Source organism: Mustela nivalis (assembly GCF_964662115.1).
Source record: "Mustela nivalis genome assembly, chromosome: 6".
NCBI classification, from domain to species: Eukaryota; Metazoa; Chordata; class Mammalia; order Carnivora; family Mustelidae; genus Mustela; species Mustela nivalis.
In genome coordinates this window covers 74,637,496-74,646,389 of record NC_139025.1, presented here as the reverse complement: position 1 = coordinate 74,646,389, position 8,894 = coordinate 74,637,496, and positions in this window count along the sequence as shown.

The window sequence follows — 8,894 nt, the reverse complement described above, 5'->3', positions numbered from 1 at the left end:
ACTTCTGATCTCTCCCCTTATTTTCCAAAAGAAATTCAGAGGAAGACTGATGATTACTTGTAAAGGACATGATTTGTAATAAAGGTGAACTTTAAGTAAGAGAGAGGTGGGGGTAGGGAATGAGGAACAACCAAATGGAAATACCCACAGAGAGGCAGGCCAGGGAGTGCTTGGGGACCTTTCTGGCTTGCTGGCTAGTACTCTTTGAAGTGTATATGCTGCATTGTTGCCTGGGTGCCTGGAGCTCAGCTCTAATGCCAAATCCATTCTTTCTCTCTCTCTCTCTGATAACACAGGAGACCTATTGCAGAGACAGGCACAGGCAAAAATCATTGCAGCTCTCATATTGTGGACTAGGATGTATATTAGCAATTATGCACATCCTACAGATAAATAGGTATACAATCTGAGAACCTGGATACAATTAAATTTTCGAGTTTTAGGGTCAATAAATTTGAAAACAAATTACATAAGGAAATAATGATCACTTTATTTCTGTTGTACAGTAAGTAGATTTTCTTTATACTGTAAAGCATAGTTTCTTAGCCTATACTTCAGGATCAAGAATATCAAGTCAAGAATCTCAGGTGGCAGCCTACCTGGTTAGTGCTTTGGAAGGGGTCTGCAGCATCCTGGGACAGCCCTGAGAGTGCCAGGAAGTTACAAGAGTGAAGGGTGCCCTGGATGGAGTTCTCTCTTTCGATTAACAACTGCTTAAGTAGCCACCTAGAGAAAGCTTTTACGGAAAAATTCAGGTCAACCTATCCCAGGTCAACTTCTATGCCTTGAAGAATAAGAATACAGCATTCCCATTCAGCACATAATACAATGCTCTTCACACAGAAATAAATCAATAAATGCTGTTGACTGGTGACTGACTTTACTTAATGTCTACCCTTTATGTGCCTCAAACTGCTTTGATGGTATTCATTCAGGGTTTTTTTTTTTTTTGAGCAACCTACCATAAAGTGCAAAATCTTTCACCCTCCCCCATAATTAAGCAAATGAGGCAGAATCAGGAGACTAAGTTATTTCCAGGCTGCCCTTGTCACTGACATTTGCCAAGTCACATCACTATGTATTTGAGCCAAGAAACTTTGAAAGTCAAGATTTCTCCCAGTCCTCAGATAAAACCCTGGGAGCTGATAGCAGTATTATTACTGCAAGAAGGCAACAATGTCCCTCTGCAATGTTATTGTAATACTGCCATTGTTATCGAATTCAACATGGACTATTTAGGGTTTCACATACATGGTCTCATTTAATCCTTACACTAAGATGTGAAGTAGGTGCTATTATTATTCTTACTTCATAGACGAGACTGGCAGAGAGAAGTCAAGGAACTTGCCCAAGGGAGGTCTAGGGAACAGAACACACACCTTTCTGAGTTCTGATCAATTACCAGAGCCGCCTTTTTTTTTCCCCTACCCTTTTAAGTATAACACATTTTTAGATCCTGCTTGGGAAGGCTTACCTGGCACAGATGATGTGTGAAAAACTGCCCCATCAGCAAGTCAGCAAGCTTATTACCTTGTTAATTAGGGTCACTGCTCACTAATAATTTAGCCAATAACATAGTATTTTTTAACAAGGCATTTACTACATTTATTATTTCTTTTGGCTAGAGCTATTATAAATACAGTGAAATATATCAATTTCTGAAGCTTTTATTTCATACAAATGCATTTGCCATGCTATCAAATTTATTTCATCTCCATAATTCTATTACTATTGTGTTTTCCTAATTCTAAGATACAAGTTTTCCCTGCCCCAAGTAGCTTTCTCTGTATCAATATCTATCTTGCAAGAGTGTTTTAAGAGTTAAAGAAGATAATAGATAGGAAATTAAGTGAACAACATATAGGAATCTAACAATGGAATTGAGATAATCGGATAGTTATCTGGAGAAAAAGTCAGTTAAATTTTATTCCTATCTCACTTAAACTTACATAAATTTCAAATGATTTAAATATGTAATTATGTGTGTATCATTATATTATTTTTACATATATATGTAAAAATAAATATATATAAATATATATTTAATTATATATAATTATTTAATTATATATATTATACACACACACACACACACACACTATGGTGTTTCATATATATATAAAACACCAATATATATATATACTATGGTGTTATATAAAACACCAATATATATATACTATGATAACTATTGAGTACAGTAAATTAAATTAAAAATTAAATTTAAATTTAATTTAATTTAAAAAATTAAATTAAATTACCTGGGAAACAAAACATCATTAAAAAAGTTAGAAGAAAATCTGGGGAAAAGATCTACAAAGAACTTACCTTCTTATCATTTGAAAGTCATATGATCAGTAAGACAAAGACCAATAACCCAAAATAAAAATGAGCAAATTATATGAACACATAATTCACAGGAAAGGAAATGCAGATTGCTCCTAACATGTTCAACCTTGTTCTTAAAGAGAAAATTGCAAATTAAAGCTATAAAAGGGAATTGCAAATAAGCAGTATAATGAGTTAGTACTTTTGCCATGCTACAATTATTAGTTTACCAGTTGTTCATATTGTGCTATGTATGTTTGGCAGATGAGCTGTATAGACATAAAATATGATTTATAGAGATACATAGAAATATATATGATACAGGGTCCTATAAATAATATGCTTAAAAACAAGTGATTGACACTATTTAGAAGTAACATACACCTCATGCAAACTCAAACTTTAGAATCTTATCAAAGAGAAATCCAAAGGCTGACTCTGTACAGAAATTGTAGTATCAAATCTTCCACTAAAAATTTCCCTAAAAATCTGCAGAGATGCCTTATATTTTCTGCAGGTTTATGAGGAGCCAGGAAACTAGAAATACTTTGAAGTCACTTTGTCCTCTTTATAAAGTCATCCTACTTTATCTGTTTTGTTTAAGCAGTTGGTTCAGATTGGTTCAGAAACACCAGAAGCAACAAATTCAACATGAATTCCATTCCCTATCCCCAACACACACACAAAATTGTGTTTGTTTTGAAGGTGTGTTTGGTTTGGAGGCATACTGTTGGTTCTCCTCATCTGTCTGTTTTCTAAGGGCCCATCAGGGACCAAATGCAGTATTGGTGAGAAGCAGTGCAGGTCATTGGCCAGCCCTGCCTCTAACCCTGTTTTTCATCTCATTTTTTCTCAGACTCCAACTCTTCTGCATTGTTCACGCTTGAGGGTGGTGTCATTGTGGAGTAAGGGACCTGCAGTTACCAATGAAGGACCTAGACTGGAGATGCTGGAGGCTCTGGCAGCAAATTGGAAGCTAGTGCTGTCATCTGTATCAAAGTCTCTAGACACTGCCCCCACTCCTGTTTACATGGTCACAAATACTTCTCTAACTCATCCTGTCCTCTGTCCTCTCCCCTCCTGCTAGTCCATGGGATCCTGTCTAGGGAACAAAAGCTCTGCTCTTATCCCATAGTCTCCCAAATTTCTTATGTATGCATCTGAATGTTTATTGTTTTCCAAGACTGAGGCTTTTGAATATCAATTACCAGAAATCCACTTTGCTGCATTATCCCTCACTTGAGGCAATGTACTCCAACAGTCTGATGGGCAACAGGATAAGGGGAAACGTATCTGTTAACATTTCTGTTAGTATTAGGCATTTCTTCATGCCATAAGGCCCTGATTTTCTTGTCCCATTCTCTTCACTTGCTTCCCTTCTAGACTCTAGTAAGAAAAACATCATCTGCCAAAGAGATTCATAAATGATCTTACTTTCAAGATTATTATTTACTAGAGGATCATGGAACAGCAGGAGCTTTATTTAAGTTTTTGCTAAGCCTTCTGTGTGTGTCATCCATCTCTTCTCCCTGGTCATTCCTCATCTCAAAGCTCATAGCTTGGCCTTTGAAGACAAATAATGCTGGCACTAAATCCTGACTTTGAAAGAGAAATGACTTCTTAACTTTCAACATCTGTAAAATGGGGATAACCATACTTATTTGGCAGATTTATGATTAAGAACCAATAAATTATATTGCTTAGCATGGCATAGGCAATCAGTACCTTCTCACTTCTGCTTTCTTGACTTCCTTATTCTCTTTCCAAATGTGTATTTATTATTTAAGTATTATAATTAATAATAACAAAGGAAATAAAAATAAAATCAAAGATAATACCCCACAATCTCATAATCATTTTATTATTTTCATTTTCAAGTTTCATTTCTGTCTAGCCCTGAAGGATATCTGTAGTTGTTAGTAGAAAATGTACACTCTTTGAATAAACTGTCATATTAAAACAATTCAATATTCTTTCAGAGTGGATAAAAGAATATTCTCATTTTTCATCTCTGGGTTTTGAGACCTGAGGATTTGGGGTGGGAGATATTAAGTTGAAGTGAGCAGAGGGAGAAAAGGAAAAAAGGTGAGATGAGGTGATGGGGATAAATAAGGAAGAGAATTGTGAGGATAAAGACATGAGGATATGGGTTTTCTTGCAAAATAGAACTGATGAAGCATCTTCTCCAAGATAACTTTCTCCTTTTCTTACCCTCTGTGGTAAGATATGATTTCTTTTCAGATTATGATTATGGATTAATTTATGACTTTCGTTAATTGTCTGAGCAATGCAGGGTTAATGTCCTGGTAAGGACAAATTCTCTTTTACTTTATGAGAGCAATCACTTAACGAAAATTAGGCTATTACTTTTTATCTCCCTCTCCTTGGCAAAGCCTGATACCATGGGACACTTCTGCAAATTTTCCTCCCCTGTGCTATGTTAGGGAATAGATATCTATTTGGCTTTGACACTTTGAATATTTCCTGATAGTTGATAACAGAACTGAGCTCTAGAAATGTCATCCGATAAATCAGGATGGAGCAGTATATCTTCTCAGGGCTGTGAAGGTTCTTTGTTGAGTGAATGTTGATTCTAGGAGAACCTACCAGTAGAAAGGATTATAGTACCTGAGGAGACCCAACGGGTATGGCGTTCCTTCTGTTTCCCAAAACATTGAATTAGGGCCCAGAGGAACATAGTGTTGCCAAAAAATATAGTTTGGAGCCATAGATGGGTCTGGGGTTGGCTCTTGGCTCTTCTGAGTTCTAGCTGTGTGAGTTAGAATAAATATTTAATTACTCTTAACCTCAGTTTCCCAATCTGTAGAATGGGGAGAAACATACCTACATTGTTAGATTCTGTCACTAGTGATTGAGTAATTTTACAAATACTCACTGAATAGTCCACATCATTTTATTCCATATAATTTTACTAGTTTTTCATAGGTTGTCTTAGTTGGGCTTGCCAAAAGCAGATCCTGAGGCAAGGATTTGCATGAGGGAGTTTTACAAAGAAATGCTTCCAAAAGAAACCTATAACAGAATGGTAGAAATGACAAAGGGAAAGGGATCAAGCAAGGTTCAGTTTTAGGCCAAATCTTGCAGAGGGTAGTTTCAGCCTGATTCCGTAGGGGAACCTGGAGTATAAGTCATAACCCAGTATTTTTTTCCAATTTATGGTCAAAGGAGCTGGGCTTCCATACTCCAGGACTAATCAGTCAGTGGGTAAAAACTGTCCTACAATTGGAAGGTGAATATATACTCCAGATGCTTCCTGATCTTTGTCTATAAGGCATAATGGCTCCATTCACTTAAAGTTAGTTCTCTAAAGAGGATCGCAAACAAACTATTAGAAATGGAAGCATATAGAAGGCAGAGAAGAGAAACCCAGAGACTGAAAGGGGATTTCATTGTCCTTACAGGGGATACAGTGGTGAACAAAATAAATGTGGTTTCTGATCTAACAGATTTTATACTCTTAATGGTGACACAGATAAGTAAACAGGAAATGCAGTACTATGAGTGGTATTATAGAAGAAGGCCAAAGTGCTATGGAAACTCAAAAAAGGGGCACTGGGAAAAGATCAGGGAAGTCTCCTCAAAGGCAGTAATGTCTACGAGATGAGTAGGACCTACCGAGGCAGGGTTGGTATGACTGGTCTTCCAGGAAGCAGGACTGCATATGTGTAGTTCAGAGACATGAGACTATGGCGTATTTGAGGATTGAAAGAAATTCAGTCTCAGCTGGAATGTACAGTGGAGGGTGGGAAAGGGGAGGTGTTGAGTAATGATGCTGTGGCAGCAAGCAGGTCTCTGATAATATGGAGTTTATAGGAACTGGGTCAGAATTAAAAGAGTTATTACAAGCATACATAGGTACTCCACAAGTAGCAACCCCTGTTAGAAATAATACTTCCTGGTAGAAATAGTAATTTTTAGAGGAGTATTTCTACTACTACTGTTATTACTCCCTTACTACTATTACTGTGAACTTGGGACCAAAATAAAGGGTGGGTTATGTTAGACTGTCTATTGTCAGTTGTCTGTTGCTCCATTCAGTTCCACAAGGGTAGGTAGGGACTGTGTATTTTTTCAACAGGGCAGCATTATGTATTTGTTAAGTGAGGAACCAAGTATTTTGGGGCATCTACAACATGCCAAACATGGTCTTAGGTAATGTTGGGTGGGAGGGTAGTATCCAAAAATAAATAAAACAGTTTTTATTCCCAGGGACATCTTCATTTATTTATGCAGTTATTATTCATTAAACACATTTAAAGTAGCATGCATTAAACCTTTGCTATGTTCTGGCCATACAATTACAAGTGAGATACGAGGACATGAGATCTCTGGTCTCATGTTACATTATGGTTCTCAACTTAATGGACACAGTTCCATCCCATAAGCCAGCATTTGAAAATTTGTGGAGATGTTTTTGGGCTGTTAAAATTTTGATATATGCTATAGGCATTGGGTAGGCAGCAATAATAAAAACTAGATGTCTTACATGTGCAGGACAGACCAATTGTTTTTTATCTTACATGACTTTCAAGCATCTTGAAGGACATATATGTAGATGAGAAAAGTTCTTTTCAATGAGTCTAGAACCCAACTCTTTTTTTTTTTTTTTAATTTTTATTTTTTTAAAGAAACATATAATGTATTATTAGCTCCAGGAGTATAGGTCTGTGAATTGCCAAACCCAACTCTTTTATATCTAAAACTAAGAGGCTTTTGGTGAGACTTTATTATATATCATTTTAATTATAAAAATACACAACAAAATTTGCCATTTTAATAATTTCTATCTATAGTTTAGTTTTAGTTTTTAGTTTTAGTTTAGTTTTTTCTAACTACAGTTTAGACTTAACTAGCATTAAGTATATTCATACTGTTGTGCAACAGATGTCTAGAACTTTTTTTATCTTGCAAAACTGAAACTTAAGCAATACTCTATATTCCCCTCCCTAGCCTCTGGCAACCACTGTTTCTACTTTCTTTTTCTATAAATTTGACTAATCTAGATAGTATATAGAAGTAAAATCATACGTATTTGTCTTTTTGTAATACTTATTGCACTTAGCATAATATCTCCAGTGTTCATACATGTTATAGCACATGTCATTTCCTTCCTATTGTATGCATGCACTGCAGTTAATCCATTCATTTCCTGATAGACACTTTGGTTGCTCCCATGCTTGGCTATTGTGAATATTCAGTGCTGCTCTCAACGTGGGTGTACAAATATCTCTTTGAAATCCTGCTTTTAATTATTTTGAATATGATGCCCAGAAGTGGACTTACTGGGCCATATGGTAATTCTGTTTTGAATTTGGTACTGATATTTTTTCTTCCAAAAATACAACTATAAATCTAAGAAAGGCTACATTTCATTTTGTTTGCAATTCTACCAAAAGTTGTTCACTATTTAGGGAAAATCATGTTCCCAATGGGAATGTTGCCCATGGTATTAAGCCTCCAGTTCAGTACACTTAGATTAGTTTGTATTCGTTCTATCATATTCACAGCAATTCTATGTATAACACAAATTTCAGACTATTTGGTTCTGTCTTCTAGTACAGCCATGCCCAAGCATTTATGCAATAATAAACATATGCATTATTTTGTTACAAATTATTTTCCTTTTACTTCTCCTTTATGATATACTATACCTACTGTATTATATTGATTTTTGGAAATACATGTGTGATACATTCTATTATCTATGAATTTTGCCTTTGGGATAGTGAAATGAAGCTACAAAATATTATTTTAAAAAGGAGTCACTGGTTCTGATTGGCTTAAATGTTCTAAACTTTTTAAATAAACTATACTTTATTGAGAAAGCACTTAAAATGTAAATCAACAACAGAAGCTTAAAACTGCTCTAGTTTTATACGTCAGGTTGGCTGGAGGCGGTTAGGTATTTCTATATACATGTAAAACGTAGCATGGTGAGAATAATTAAGATCTTTTGGCAGGTTTGATGTTTATAACATTGCTGTCTATGCATTAGACGTTGCAATAATATTGTCGTCTGTGCATTAGAGCTCCAGAACTTGCTTATCTTCTAATTACAAGTTTGTACACTTAAATACAGTTTCTATGCCTCCACCCCCAGCCCTGGGTAACCACCACTTTATTCTTTGTTTTTATGGATTTAACAATAGAAGTGCTAGCTAATGATACAACAGCAATCAAATTGCAACATAAACATGTATCAAATCAACATGTTGTATACCTTCAGCTTACACAATGTTGTAAGTCAAATATATTTAAATTAAAAAATAATAAATTTAGGAAAACAGGGCATATATGTGCCTGTGGCAAGTAAATTCTTTTTCCAAGCACCTTGGGGTTCTATAGCTCATCTAAGTGGCTGAATATGATGAGTTTCCCTTGGTTTTATGCTTTCAAACATCTGTCAGCACTAATTTTCCTTGGTTCCTCTCTTGATTGTAAGTCACCATTGAACTTAAAGGAGAAGTATTCACTATTTTGGAGAGTCACATCAGGAAGGCTACTCATCATATTCAGATGTTTAATACAACATTTCTGTATCAGTCTGC